The 16,849-nt window shown below is 36.7% G+C and overlaps 1 long non-coding RNA gene across 1 annotated transcript; it reads left to right on the top strand.

The window, feature by feature from the left end:
• The first annotated feature begins 283 nt into the window (after positions 1–283).
• Positions 284–1,975, top strand: LOC145033706 (uncharacterized). Its single transcript, XR_013677666.1, has 4 exons — positions 284–740; positions 899–955; positions 1,341–1,456; positions 1,705–1,975. It is a non-coding gene; the product is annotated as an uncharacterized LOC145033706 (long non-coding RNA).
• Positions 1,976–16,849: the final 14,874 nt, after the last annotated feature.

The following is a 16,849-nucleotide window of genomic DNA, read 5'->3' as shown; positions in this document are numbered from 1 at the left end:
TTTTTTAAGACGTCCATACAGTACAAGTAACTATTAATAAAATAATATTAAATTATAACATTATCCTTATTTAAATTAAATTGTACTAAAAAAATACAATTTATACAACTAGTCGATGTATGCTTTTCATAAAATCCCTTAATCTCCTGATAATCGAGTCTACGTTTGACTCCTAAGATCTCGCCAACTATCCCCAAATCTTGTGACTTTCTCCATTTTCGTGATCTCAATTTCAAAATCGAAAACCCTTTATGAAGAACTCTTATCTTCAATATAAGAAACCATAGCCCCAACACACCACGCCCACTTCTGATCTTCCTCTCCCCAATTTCATGCTCAAAATCTTCATGCATCGCCATAATCCACTGCTTCCCTCAATATGTCTACCATCCAGACCTTTCCTCATCTCCACCATCGACGACTTTCACCATTGCTCGATAGCCGGAAATCGTTGATACCGCACGTCGACTACAATGACCACGGCCATCACCATCACGACCACGACCTTCATTACCAATGCTCCTCTACACGGCAACCTTATCCACCACTAATTATATTCTCTTTCAGAAAACCCAAATCCCCAATAACCCTAGACTTCACCAGCATCCTTGTTCATTTCTTGATTAATAACCATTTATTTAACTCAGAATCGTAGATGTTTTGCTCCTTGCAGTTTGTAACATTTGCTGACATTTACATATAGTGAAATGGGATTTGGAGTTGACAAACAAAGTGGAAAGGTTTGTATGATGACCTTCGTATGTGACTTTTTATCTATTTGCTTATAAATATGTGAATTTAATTTGTATGATGAACTTCCTGTGTGTTTACTTTTTTGTATCTGTATTTAGTTCGTCTGGATCTTGATCTTTGTGTGTGTTTAACTGTTTGGTGTCAGGAAGGAAGGATGGTGTCTTGAAATAATGGTATTCTCTCCTTATCCACACGGATCTAGGTAATAAAAAAATTTCTATAAGTTTTATGAACAGAGTTTAAAGTTTCTTATCTATTGCGGTGGTTTCATTTGGCGTGGGGTTTCAATTTTATCAATTTTTTTACCCTGTTTCCAGGTAAATATGAAGTAGATAAAATATGTTGGTGAGTATGATGTTATTTTGGGGGGTTCGAGATAGTTGTTTATGGTGGATATGATGTTGTTTTGGAAAATATGGGCTTGAATTGCAGACATTTGATTTGTTTCAAGCTATGTATTTGTATGTGTATGCTATATATTATGGTTTGAGACTGTGTGTGTGTATATATTATAGTGTGTCTATGCTAACCTGTGTTTGTATGTGTGTAGCTAACTAGCTATTTGTCATTGACACTTTTTTGGGTAGGTACCGATCTTGGAGAAAGTTGCTGGAAAAATGGTGTCATAGAATAAATCTTTCAACATGGGTTGATTGTTTGTTCGCATTCGCTAGACAAGGTGGTCACATAAAAGTTGTAACAGGTAATTAACATATTATCCCCTCTTTAGTTTTCTTCATTTCTTTAATAAATCCTTTGTGTTTGATACTAAATTTCTATACATCAAGTCAAAATGAAACACTGACTAGACTAAGGGGCTATTTCTTTTTTAACATAACGAGCTTAGTAAGTTAAGTTGGCACTTAATCTTGATATATATGCATTCTAGTGTTGTGTCTTTGACTTAATCTGGGCAGAACTGACTTTGTTGAAATGTTTTTTTTTTGGCAGGTTGATGTTGATGTTGGTTCTTCTACAATAGCTAATGGTGTATTGGGTCTTGTAGTTGGTGCCATCATTAGCCTTGTTGTGGACATGGCTTTCCTTGTACAGGTCTGTTAACAGTTAGATAACAAATTGTTAAGTTCATTAATTTGATGAGAAAGGGTAGTTTGGTTATTAATTTTGAAACATAGGGTTAGATTGGGATCCCTAATTTTTAACAAAAAAACGTATAAAAGGGTAGTTTGATCAAATGCCATTTGGGATCGGAACAAGTGGTGAAGGGTGGTTTTCCATTAGTAAATAGCAACATACTTTGTTATTTAAAAAAATTAAATAAACACAAATTGAAAGTATGTTGCTATTTTACTATGAACTTAAATGCTAACATATATTTGATCTTAGTACAGGATAGTCATATGCTTGGAAATATTTTACCATTTGTGTTGCCTCAAGTTCTTATTCATTTAATAACCTACCTCAAGTTATGATGAACTGAATCTTAGTCAATGGTTAAGAGTAAGGATTTTCACACTGTACTCTAAGGAATCTAATTTTTATTAGGGTATGATAAAGTAACCCATAAACTTTTATATTTTTGTGTTGTTACAACTTATTAAGTGTAAGAAGGTATTAGGCTAGACTTCATTGGTTGACATCTTGGTTTTGCTACTCTTAACTAATATTTACTTGAATGTCTTAAGATGGTATCAGGTATTCAAGTATAAAGGTATTACACCCTGTGGCTCTTTGCTTGGGAACTGAGACTCATTTCTGCAGATCTAGAAACAAGATCAACAAAACTTAACTTTTATTTGTATTCTTTTATTTCATCAGACCTGAAATCAGAGATTCTTTTGTCAACTAAGGTTTTGTATCAAATATTTGGTATACAATTTTCTAAACTCATCATTTTTCAAACTATCATTTAACTTTAACTATTAATTTTTCATGTATTTATCAGCATCTAAAGTTTTTAAGGATTATATAATGAGGTTTTTCCAGCACAGTAAGAGAAACATTGGTATAACCATGCTTAAAAAAATTAATTTTTACACTTTTTAATTAAAAAAAACTCCTTTTTTTATTGTTTTAGGATGATATTGCCCCTACACACTGTGTTTATATAAATAAAATTCGATTTTTATAGTTTTAGGACCATATTACCCTTGCACAGTGTTTTTATTTTAAAAAAATTCATTTTTTACAGTTTTAGGACCATATTGTCCCTACCCACTGTTTTAATATTAAAAAGAATTCAATTTTTATAGTTTTAGGACCATATTGCCTAGCACATTGATTTTATATTAAAAAAAACCAATTTTATAGTTTTAGGATGTTATTGCCCCGGCAAACTGTTTTTATATTAATAAAATTAATTTTTTACTGTTTTAGGACGATATTGCTCCTGCACACCGTGTTTGTGTGAACTCATTTTAAATATTATTTTTTATTTTGTAGCTTCCAAGCAGTTTGTGAAGGCTAAAGCATGGAATAGTAGCATCAGGAGAGTTTAAGCTATATTTTTAACTACACCTTTGCTAAAAATGTATGGTTTAGCTTTGGATTGGGCTAGTAGGTGGATTGGATGTAAACGTACAATGATTTATGGTAATCTATTGAGCTTGTGGATGATAGGAATACAATTCCTAGAAGGAGAGCGACTTATATTTGGAACAAAATTTGGGGCTATATGTCGATTTACTCTAATTCATGATGTTATTATTTACTTTACTCTAATTCATGATGTTATTATTTACTGTATTTGAGGTTGAATTTGATTGTTAATATCAAAGGTCTCAATGGAGAAAATTTTGAAATATGATGTTAAATGGATCGTTTCTGCTTTTGACTTAGATAGATTTGGTGAGTTATGTTAAATTGGATGATTTTGCACCTACAGATGGTTTTGAGTTTAAAGTCTTTAAGTAAATCAGTTGTTGGTTGGATATTGCTTGAATTCATAGAGAAATGTAAATCGTCTCCCCTGCATAGTGTTTTTATATTAATAACATTTAATTTTTATAGTTTTTGACAATATTGGATACTAAAAACTGTTTTTATATCAAAACACTATGGATTTTCACTTTTTTTTTTACCATATTGCCCTTGCACGTTGTATTTTTATTAAAAAATAAATTCAATTTTTATAGTTTTAGAATCATATTGCCCCTGTACAGTGTTTATTTTAATAAAATTCAGTTTGTACAGTTTTGGGACGATTTTGTCCTTGCACACTGTTTTTATATTTAAAAAATTAAAATTTTAAAATTTTAGGATGATATTGCCCCGGACATTGTTTTTGTATTAATAAAATTCAATTTTTACAGTTTTATGATCATATTGCTCATGCACACTGTTTTTATATTAATAAAATTTATTTTTTACAGTTTTAGGACAATATTGCTCCTGCAAATTGTTTTTATATAAATAAAATTCAATTTTTATAGTTTTAGGAACATATTGCCTTGCACAATACTTTTATAATAAAAAAATTCAATTTATATCGTTTTAGGACCATATTGCTCGTGCACAATGTTTTTATTTGAAGATAAACTATTTAATGGATCATTGACTGCCGACTAGTCGCATCGTACTGATCGCCAAAATGAACAAATCGCCAAAATGAAACAAATCGAAATGAATCAATTTGATGACCGCCGAAACTAATCGTTAGAATTAAACAAATCGACGTCTAAAAAAAAACATTACATTATAGTAGATAGGGATACTAAATTCTCTATTTTAATCAAGTGTGGTTTTGATATTAAACCTTTTGCGATATGAATTATGTGTATAGGTACTTAGATATTTAGATTTTAAATATATCACTTACTAACTAACCATTTACATGGTAAATAAGTAAATAACCATAGATACATAATATTTACTAATAGATTTTCAGTGTCAACTTGATATCAAAAGATTATCTTTATACTATTACATTAACAAAAAGAAAATCATGTCAAAGTTTCATTTGTTTATGGTTTGAAAGCTAAACAAATTTGACTACATTTACCTAACTCATTGCCCACCAAAAATAAAAAGAAAAAGAAGTTAATTATAGATGAAAAACTAATTGCTGAAATTTTTAATTTTAACATAAATTAGAAACATATTATTATTTTTGACCCAATAACGAAACATAGTTTTATTTTAAATCCAAAACACCCACATACTTTTAACGATTAATGACCATTGGATTTCGTTGAAAGCTTATATTGTAATTTTTAAACTATACCATATATTATTATTTATGTCCGCATTTAGTTATTTTATCTCCTTCAAATATAATAATATGATCTTCTATATCAAAAAAAATAGAGTATGCGTCTTCGGTTGTGACAACATAGATCGGATATATAAAAACTCTAAAATGAGATTTCATGACAAGAAAAAGCAACTTGACATACATTGGAAATAAAAAATTGGTTAAATATTTCGAACCCACATCACACCAAAGCGGTTAAAGTTTCAAAACAAGTTTAGATGTTACAGTGATTTGTAGTTAATATTTTGAATGATTAATTGCAATTTGCAATGAAATGATACATAAATGATTTATCAGGACACAAAAAACTAACGAATTATGAATATTTAGTATATTAATTAACAGTTAATGGTTTTTTGGTTTGATCTGATAGACACAATGAAACTATTCAATGAAATAAATTAATCGCCGCTGAAAACTATTCGTCGCCGCTGCTTTGCGCGGGTAAACAACTAGTGTGTGTGTGTGTCTATATATATATATATATATATATATATATATATATATATATATATAGAGTTGCAGGTCCGGATTGAGTCGGATCGTATAAACAAAAAATAATTCTTACAATTGTGCCGAACGAAAACGTAAAACCACATGGTTCACTTGATAAAATTATATATTTGGTCGTTCTGCCAAATCAATAGTTAGTGAACTTAAATCAACTCTCAAATGTCTATATTGTCCATTATATTATGCTACTGTTTTTTATCATCATTTTTAAAAAACTTGAATAAATATATTTTTGATTCTAATTTTTGAAATTAAAAAAAAAAAAAAAAAAAAAAAAAAAAAAAAAAAAAAAAACAGTTGAAAATCACAAATCATAAATCAATGCAAAAAAAAAAAAAAAAATTATCAATGAAACAGTGATTTTGTTTTTGTTATAAGATTTCTTTGTTTACAATTCACACTTCACAAACAACAACAAAATAACAACTGAACAACAATAAAATAATTTTAAAACAATAATAAAAACTATTAACAAACATTAAATATTGACAAGCAATTTGTTAATTTCACAATAGAATTGACTATTAACAAACATTAAATATTACTAAATATTAGCAAACAATTTATTAATTTCACAATAAACAATCTTAAAAGAATGAATCAACAATTTTTTTTAAGTTACACTTGAACTTATTTCTTATGTGAATTGGAATCAGGATCGTTGATGATTTGATCGAATTGGAGCCTTAGAGGGTTGATTCTTGTTGAGACGTTTGCGACTGGTGGATGTTGTGGCAATGGGTTGGTTGTTTGCAGTGACCGGTGACAATAGGCGCAACATAATCTAATCGACGATTGTGAAGGATCAAGTGTGCTAGTGAAACGTTGTTGTTGAATGTTGATTCATAATTTTTTTAATTTAACTTATATTGAACTATTCATATTTGATTATATTATAAAAAAATCTTGGTCTATAAAAATATATAGAACTATGGACTAATTCATACATTCTTTTTTATAAAAAAATATTAGGTAATTCACATAAAATATTTAAGATAGGTCACATATTTTAATTTTATATAACCTCTGATAAAAATAAAAAAAAATAAAAAAAAATAAAAAAAAATAAAAAAAAAAAAAAGATAGATCAAGTGACCTATCTTTGAAACATATAACCTCACCACTGCCAACAATGATGAATTTAGACAAGAGAGAGATTGATGCAGATACAATTCTATGTGGGATTTGCAATGAGAATGAGGAAAGTGTTGAGCATATTTTTTAGGCCTGGCAATCGTGTCGTGTTCGGGTTGGCGTGTTGCGGGTTGGCGGGTTGGCGGGTCAAAATATGCCAACCCAAACACGACCCATTTAACTATACAGATCACGGGTTGGCGGGTTTGGAACATAAACGCATATATGACCCACCAACCCATTTATTTATACGGATTCAAAAGTTGGTGGGTTTATGGGTCATATTTGGGTTCATGGGTACAAATTTTAGATATTTAAGTCTTAAACATCCAAATAAAAATTAAAAACATTCATAGAAACATGTTACAGACTTAGCCTTATAGGTTACGACTTATGACCTTAAACCATCCACCACGAGTAATAATGTCAAAACAATCAAATGGTCTATGAATAAATTGTATATATTATATAATACTTATTAAATATTAATACTTGATACATAAATACATTTAAAAATATAAAATTTTTTTATTAAGAATATAAACGGGTTGGCGGGTCAACCCGTTTATTTTTTGAGAAACCCATATATGACCCGTTTAATAAACTGGTTGGCGGGTTGACGGGTTAGCGGGTTGAAAAACTCAACCCAAACCCATTTATTTCGTGTCGTGTCGCGGATCGTATCGCGTGTCGTATCGAGAATTACCAGCCCTAATATTTTTTTAGTGTCCGGTTTCGATAATCAAGTGGACCAAATTTATCACTAGCGAATTTGGATATGGATGGTATAAACAATATTTCATAATCATAATTTTTATGTGGTTGGATAACCTTAAAACCTTTACATCTCAAAAGGAATATGGATATGGATGGTATAAACAATATTTTATAATTTTTATGTGGTTGGATAACCTTAAAACCTTTACATCTCAAAAGGAATATGTTAGTATGGTTTTTACGATGACATATTGGACCATTTGAAGTTTCGTATTGAATTGATTTTTTGAGCGGTATCTCACTCTTTCTTTTGAATGTACCATAGAAATGTCAAGTTAAAGTTGGATTGGATAGGTTACTTATAAAATCTTATGTTATCTATTAGATTGGTGCAATTTTAGGTAGATTGCCCGTCCAAAAAAAATCTCATACCTAAGAGTAGTATGGAACCAATCAAACTTTGTAGATTTGATAAAAAAAAATTCTCTATTTTTTTAATGTGATTTAATCCCTTAAAAAACATTCCATCAATTTTAACCAAACTTAATCATATGGTAGGGGTGATGTGAATTAAGAGCGTTCATTTGGTATGCATAATTAAAATGAACACAAGCATGAGTTGAGCCAAGATTTTTTAATAAGGGGGTCTTACGTAGTAATAACATATTAAAATATATTTGATCTTTAAATAATAAAAAAAATCTTTAAATTTAAAAAAAAAAATTGGCAAATAAAAAAATCACCTAAATAAAACTTATAATGTTTTTTTTTTTTCTGGATTTCACTATGGATCATACATTCTTCACATAAAAAATAAATCTAAAAAAACTATAATATAAATATAGGTATCTAACTATATTTGTAACAGTTTAGTAATAAAAATATATGATATATATATATATATATATATATATATATATATATATATATATATATATATATATATATATATATATATATATAAAGTATTTACATTGTTGTAATGGAAATGTATGGGCTGCTCTGTTTACGAGTTACAAGAAAACATAAAAGGTTTAAATGGCAAACTATTACTATAGAGGCAATGTAAAAGGACTAATTATGTAAATTTGATTTTTTTTTTAGATACACAATTAAAACCCAAGGGACTAACTAAAGGGCTTAGTCAAGAGTCAACTATGGTGGACAAATAGACGAGGATTAGGGGGGCTGAGCATCGGGCAACCCCGGTACTCCCTCCGCCACTGAACACCAGGAACACAATGATTTGGGTGTCTAAGAGATGTAGTCGATCATGAAAGGTATTACAAAAAAGTATAAGCTAGATCTAGACAAACAAATAGCTCACACTAACACTCTTAATGATACATCTCTCAAGCACACATCTACAAGTGGTATGGAACTCACCTTATATAGAGGTGTTTACATATTTCTCTCTCTCTCTCTCTCTCTCTCTCTCTCATGTTATAAGGTATAATCTACCAAATGCAAGTGGGTCTACATGAGTTAAACAATTACAAAGTCATACATGGATAAAGTGTCAATTCGCATTAACTACTATGGCTGAAATGTAAATTTCTCCATTTCCTAGAATTTTCAGCCCAATTTCGAAGTTGGGTAAGTTCTCACAAGTCTTCAAAACAGCAAGGATTCGAAACGAAAAGTCTGCATTTAACACAAACTTTTATCCCCGTTTCGAAGTTGGATAATTTGTTCCACTTCATTGAAAGATCAAGGACCCAAATCGAAAATTAATCTTCTCTTCCCTAATGTTATACCAAAAGCGAAAACTGTCATACGTCGAATATGAGTTCGATTCCAAGCAAAACCATTCGACATCTATACCCAAATTACCCATGTCGAAGTCTTCAAAATCGACACTCGACATCCAAATATTCCCAATTGATGGTTGTCAACATTGAACCAATACAAAATTGACACTGGACATTGATACTCGGCAAAGGATCATCGACATCGAAACTAGTCAATCCTTCGAAATCGTACTTGCACCAGCGATATCGATGCCATTTACAGACCCATCGACCATCGACTTTAAACCTTCAATTCGTCACATCGATGCTCGACTCCAACCCTTTGCTTTCAGTAAGTAGCCATCGACATCGAACCATTGAAATCAACCCTTCGAAAACAAGCATACAACCATCGAATCCAAAACTTTGACCTCGACATCGATCCTTCAATTTTACACATCGATGACTCCAAGCCTTCGTTCTTCAGTCATAATCATCGACATCGAACCACCATCGACATTGACTCCCCCTTCATTACAGGGATTTCGTTTCTTCATCACCATTTCGAAATCAATCACAAATCGTCCTAATTGTAAATCCTTGTTCGACATCAAACTTCAAATGTTCGCTTCGTTATCAATATTCCTATATGCGAGAATCAACTTTCCCAATCGATATTCACACATTCGTTTCCAAAATCCCAATTCGACTCTACCTTCTCATTCACAATCATCGGTTCGACATTAGGAATTAACAGATCAGATTTTCGACATCCAAGTTCATCATCTGTTCTTAATATCGTTTATCACGTTCTTCAAATATTCATCACCATAAATTCCAAAATTACTATCAAATCTTCAACACAGTCAAATTTTAGATCAAAAATCCAATACATTTCATTGAATTCATCAAGTTCTTCGATTGTTTGACAACAAAAAGTAAAGACAAATTTTCAATCTTTCAATTTTGTAACATCCGGGATTTCAGATATTTTTTTTATCATTTATTTTTGGAGCCTAAGAGAGAGACTCGACGAGTTGATGCCTAGACTCGTCAAGTGGGGTCGCGTGGTGATGACTGGATTAATGAGTGGACTCGACTAGTCGGTGGGAGGACTCGATGAGTCCGTGCTGGCGACTAAAACCCTAATTTCCCGATTCTGAGCCTTATTTAAAGGACCTTATAGCCCGTCATTGCGGCTACCTTCTTCCATGAGAGCACCAGATCACCTGAGAGTCCTTGTGAGTGTGAAAAGAGGCTATTGTTCATCATCCTGGTGTGTTTTAGCAAGAAGGGAAGAGGAAGGTCAAGCTAGGAGAGTTGGAGAGCTTGGATCTACTTTCATTTGGGCAGAGGAAGCTATGTGAGGTATTATTCAGAGCTTATTCTCGTGTTCTTGTTGATATAGTCAAATCTAGGGTTTCTTCTTGCCTTGATTAGCTTGTATTTGGAGTGTGAGAGGTCCCATGGGGAATTGGTACCTAGATCCGGATCTTAGAAGGTCCAGAGAGTCCCAAATGCTCTGCTTTATGCCTTTCCTTTTGAGTTGTGGACTTAGGTTACCATTTTAGAGGTCATTACACCAAAAGAAGCCTTGTAGGCGTTGCATGGGTGCCAGGATGTGACCTTTACGTGATTATCATGTTTGGGAAGGTCAGATCTATAGATTAGAGAAGCAGATCTGACCTCAGAAAGCCATCTGAGTTCGAGCATGGAATGAACTCGCCAAGTGCATGAGCAGACTCGACGAGTCAGACCGGGTTGTCCCATGACTCACACAGTTGGTGACTCGTTGAGTTAAGGGAAAGACTCGGTGAGTCATTTGGTATTTAAGGGACTAGAATTCACGTTTGAGCTCGTCGAGTCAGTTCCTGACTCGACGAGTTGGGTCAAAGGGGGGTGGCCATTGACCAACGTTGACCAAAGTTGACTTGTGTTGACTTAAGGGCATTAGTCAAATTACGTCAGGAAGGTATTAAATAGAGATGTATTTATGGTATAAGAGGAATCTAGGTCGGAGGATTGAGTGCGAGTGATTATCCGACATCTTCAAGGTGAGTCTTCTCACTATGCCTTACCCGATGGGGTGATTATGTGTGACCGGAAGGTCTTATGTGTATGATAAAAATTTGATGCATGTTGTATATGTAATATGTTATGATACGAATATGATGATATGGACCTGAAGGTCAACAGAGCATGGACCGGAAGGTCAATAGAGTTGTGGGATGGAAATCCCCTGAGACACTTGGATCGGAAGATCCCATAGAGCTATGGCCTGGAGAGGCGTATGTGTTGTACGTGGTATTTTGGTGAACTCACTAAGCATTATTGCTTACCGTTTTCGTGTTATGTGTTTCAGGTACCAGTGATGATCGTGGGAAGGCGCCAGAATGATCAGTACACACTTATGGTGGAGATGTTTTGAGATTCTGGGGATTTTGATTTGCACTTATGTTATGTAAAAACAATTGATACATGTTTTCGAGAATTATGATTGGAGTACTTTTATTAAATTAAAAATGAAAAATTGTTTTGAAATTTCAGTGTTACAAGTTGGTATCAGAGCCTTGGTTTGAGGGATTCGAATTCACCTTCGGGTGTATTTGAACTCAAACTGAGGATTTGAGAAACATTTTCATAAAGGAAACAGTTTTTCGAAAAAGTAAAAGAATTTGAGGAAAGCAGAAGGAAGCAGTGCGTACGATCAGCCAGCGCCTGAACGGTGATTTCCCAAAATACCCTTACATTATGTGTTATGTGATATGATACGATATGTTATGCATGCTAAAGTAAGCTACGTATTCATGTTAGGACTAGAGTGGCCTGAATTATGATGCTTTAGCCTAGGAGATTTCTACTGCTAAGAGATGCTTGAGATCGAGGAGCTTATGAGAGGCTTACCGAAGGGTAGACTATGCTAGCGAGATGTAGAGTATTTGTAAGCTGGGATACTAGGGAGGAGGACTTGGGGTGAATATTGATGCAATGTGGGCGGTAGTATTGGGCCCGTACTACCGAAGACACCGGATCAATGCGCAGTCCAAGTAAGAATCCTTAGGGTATTATGGAGCAAGTAGGGTTGAGTTATCGAGTGCAAGTATACTCGATCGAGTCTCTAATCTCTTTATGTTGTATTTCAGAGGCATCATGGTTGGGACACGCCACAGACCGTGGACTAGAAAGGGGGTGTAAGCGATGAGGAGCTCTGCCAGATGATTCATGATGAGGTGGTTGCGGCCATCCAGGTTGAGATACCAGAGATGTTTGGGTGTATCAAGACCACGCTGATTGAGGCTTTTGATGAGCGGTACGCCGCTCTTACTGATGTTGTTTTTACCGTGGCCACCGCAGCCGTCGCTGTTGCCAGGCCACAGGGGGTGATTCGTTGCTGTATCGGGAGTTCAGCAACACGAAGCCACCAGAGTTTGATGGGATGCAGGATCCGATTGTTACGATGAGATAGATATCTGATATTGAGGGATGCTTCTACAAATGTTCGTGTCTAGAGAATCTAAGGGTTCGGTTTGCACTGATCCAGCTTCGCTTGGGAGCGCAGGACTTGTGGAAATTTGTGACGGCACATCTTACTTCTGCAGAGATCTCAGTGGTGACCTGGGAGAGGTTCACCACTATGTTCAGAGAAGAGTACATTCCCCCGGTGGAAAGGGGATGGTTGGCCCAGGAGTTCTTGAACCTCAATCAAGGTACTGAGTCAGTGACTGTGATCTCCAGGAAGTTTCATGAGAGGGCGATGTTCTGCCCTGAGCACGTGTCATCTGAGCAGGCACGCATGAGCCAGTATCTGAGCATTCTGAGGAGGGACATTCGGGAGTTCGTATCGAACTCGACATACGGGACATTTGCTGAGCTTCAGGTAAATTCCCGGAAGAGGGAGATTGAGTTGGACACTCAGGTTAGGGAGGAGGCCGAGTCTCAGGGGTTGGATAGGCGGCTGGCACAGTCTCAGCCAGCAGCCAAGTGGGCAAAGACCACCGATTCGAGATCTTGAGGCCAGAAGGGCCTCACTTGCGGAAAGTGCGGCAAGGGGCACGATAGAGTTTGTCGATCTGGTGCTTGCTGCAAATGTGGCAAGGAGGGGCATATAGCCATGGACTGCCCCAAGGGATTCATGGTTTGCTTTCATTGCAACCAGATGGGCCATCGAAAGGCCGAGTGTCCGCAACTGCGAGGGACAGCACAGGGAGCACAGCAGGGATCTGCCCCTGCCGACGTGCGCGCTACCGAGGTTCTGCCAGTGAAGGCCGAGGCACCAACGGCTCGTGGGAGAGCCTTCTAGTTGACAGAGGAGGAGGTCCGCGCAGCGCCCGACGTTGTGGCTGGTATGTATTCGGTTACTATTTTTTTATGATGAGATCTTGTGTTTATATTATGATATGTGTAGGTACTTTCCTTGTGAATTTTGTACCTGCTTTGGTGTTGTTTGACTCGGGTGCGAGTCGGTCATTTGTTTCATTAGCGTTCAGTAGACACATCAGTATCCAACGAGAGGCGATGAGTCGACCTCTATGAGTTTCTATAGCTACCGAGCAAGCTGTATATGCCACAGACGTGATTCGAGGGTGTGTGCTTGAGATTTTTGGCATTGGGTTTCCGATAGATCTGGTCCCAATTGCGATGACGGACGTATGTGTCATCGTGAGCATGGATTGGTTGAGCCGATTTGGAGCTATGATAGACTGCGAGCAGCAATTGGTGACGATTCGAGATCTTAGTAGGGGAGTGCTGATAGTCTATGGCGAGGGAACTCGAAGTGGGTCATCGTTCTGTTCGGCTACCAGAGCGAGGCAGAGTTTGCAGCAGGGTTGCAAGGGGTTCGTAGCTTATGTGATGGATACCCGGGAGGCCGCGGGAAGGCCAAGTTCAGTTGATGATGTTCCGATAGTGCGTGAGTTCTCGGATGTATTTCCCGAAGAGTTGTCGGGTGTGCCTCCCGAGAGGCAGGTGGAGTTTCGCATTGAGTTGGTTCCGGGGGCAGCGCCTATCGCTAAGACGCCTTATCGTCGTGCACCGCAGAGATGCAGGAGTTATCCTCACAGCTTCAGGAGCTGTTGGGGAAAGGGTTTATTCGACCAAGCAGCTCGTCTTGGGGAGCACCGATCCTTTTTGTCAACAAAAAGGATGGTTCGCACTGGATGTACATCTACTATCGGGAGCTGAATATGTTAACGGTCAAGAACCGTTATCTGTTGCCGAGGATTGATGATTTGTTCAATCAGCTTCAGGGGGCATCTTGGTTTACCAAAATAGACATGAGGTCTGGATATCACCAGATGAGGGTACGTGATAAGGATATCCAGAAGACGGCGCTCAGGATGCGATATGGGTACTATGAGTTTGTGGTGATGTCGTTTGGGTTGACCAATGCACCAGCAGCGTTCATGGATCTCATGAACAGAGTGTGTTGGCCGATGTTGGATCGATCGGTAATTGTGTTTATTGATGATATTATAGTGTATTCTAGATCCCAAGAACAGCATGAGGAGCATTTGCGGGAGATCCTCGGGGTATTGAGGTCGGAGAGGCTTTATACCAAATTCTCCAAGTGTGATTTTTGGTTACGAGAGTTCCAATTCTTGGGGCATCTTGTTAATCAAAATGGGATTTTGGTCGACCCGGCCAAGATTGAGGCGGTGATGAGTTGGGAAGTGCCGAAGTCCGCCACGGAGATCTGGAGTTTTCTGGGGTTGGCCGGTTATTCTCGTAGATTCATTCAGTATTTCTCCAATATTGCAGTGTCACTCACTAGGTTGACCCTGAAGGGTGTTGCTTTTTCATGGGGTCCGCAACTACAGACCTCATTTGAGACTCTTCGCCGGAAGTTGTGCGAAGCCCCGGTGTTATCACTTCTAGAGGGAGTTGAGTATTTTGTGGTATATTGCGATGCATCGATATCAGTGTTGGGTGTGATGCTCATCCAGAGGGGGCATATGATAGCATATGCATCGAGGCAGCGGAAGCCTCATGAAGCGAGGTATCCCACTTACGATCTGGATTTGGGAGCGATAGTGTTCGCTCTCAAGATCTGGTGCCACTATTTGTACAGGGTTCGGTGTACCACTTACACGGACCACAAGAGTTTAAAGTATTTGATGGATCAGCCCAACCTGAATATTCGGAAGAGGAGATGGATGGATGTGGTGAAGGATTACGATTGCGAGATCCTGTGCCACCCAGGCAAGGCGAATATGGTAGTCGATGCCCTGAGTCGGAGGGCAGAGAGTGTTCCAATACGAGGTATGTGTAAGAGAATGATCGTGATGACTCCGGTATTAGATACCATTCATGAGGCTCAGGTATAGGCTATGAGACCGGAGAACCGCAAGAAGGAGCAAGTGATTGGGCAGGTATCTGAGTCTGTGACTGATAGCCGAGGGCTTATGACTTTTCATGGTCGGATCTGGGTGTCTTTTATTGGCGAGGCACGCAATGTTTTGATGGAGGAGGCGCATAGATCGAGATTCTCGATCCATCCAGGGGCCACTAAAATGTATTTGGATCTAGAGATGTTGTGTGGGTTGTAGAGAGGTGCTTGACCTGTCGTCGGGTTAAGGCTGAGTACTAGCGGCCGCATGGCAAGATGCAGCCACTTGAGGTTCCCCAGTGGAAGTGGGAATAGATTTCTATGGATTTTATCACCAAACTGCCAAGAACCCCAAGGGGTGTCGATGCAATTTGGGTGATTGTGGATCGATTGATGAAAAGTGCTCACTTCCTTGCTATCAGTGAGAGTTCTTCCGCAGAGAAGTTGGCAGAAATATATGTGAGGGAGGTGGTGTCTCTGTTGGATTAGTGTCTAAGCCCGTAACCATATTTGGTAGGTACTTGACCCGATTGTGCATGGTCCTTTTGGGTTGCCTTCAGCAAAGCAACTTGACTGGAGAAAAAATAGTGAAAGAGGTAATTATGGTTTATTAATATATTATGAGAATAATATATTAAAATAGAAATCATATTTGTTTAATTAATATTGGTCAATAATTAATTAAGAATTAATTATGTGATCAAAAGTAATTAATTAAACTAGAGGGGTTGAACGGTAATTATGTGATAGTTGCAAAGTAGGGCAATGGATTCCTTATCGGATAGAGTAGACAAATTCAAGATTATATTGCCTTAGAATTCGTCCATGATAAGGTTTCTAGGGTAATCTTTTGGGCTGCTTGGTGGGCAAGCAACCAGATAAGGATAAGGACTGAAACCCTAATCCCTACAACTATATAAACACCCATTGGCACATGAACTTCGTCCATTCCTTCCCAAGGGTTCCTAGGGCCGAATTTCATACCTCTCCTCTCTTTCTTTCTCTCTCTCTCTCACACTCTCTCTCTCTCTTGTCTCTCCGTTTGCTCTTGGTGTTTGTGAGCCATTAGAGGTATTACACTTGTGATACTTTCTTTCGAAGACAAGAAGATTCAAGATTTAGTTGTTATTACAATATAACAGCAAGAGGTATGTATTTCATCTTTCCTTGTTGATTTCGAAATTCCTAGAAGCCTTTTAGGGTTCTTCAAGTGTTCATAATGTTGTATAACTAATAGTGATAACATAGATCCAACTCTAGGGTTGCATGCACACATATTATTGTTTGTATAAAACCCATCAGTGGTATCAGAGACATTGGTTTTTGTTTTCAATTAGCATTATACTAATGTATGAACTTAACAACAAGAGGGTATATGTCTAATAAATCCTAGGAGGCATGAATTTTCGAAATTAGGGTTCTTAAACCCTTATTTGCGAAATTTGGTTAGGGTTTCCCAAACCC

This window comes from Lactuca saligna, chromosome 3 (assembly GCF_052625555.1).
Source record: "Lactuca saligna cultivar CGN05327 chromosome 3, ASM5262555v1, whole genome shotgun sequence".
NCBI lineage: Eukaryota > Viridiplantae > Streptophyta > Magnoliopsida > Asterales > Asteraceae > Lactuca > Lactuca saligna.
The sequence above is the reverse complement of the archived record's forward strand: the minus strand, read 5'-3'. Positions and strand labels throughout refer to the sequence as shown.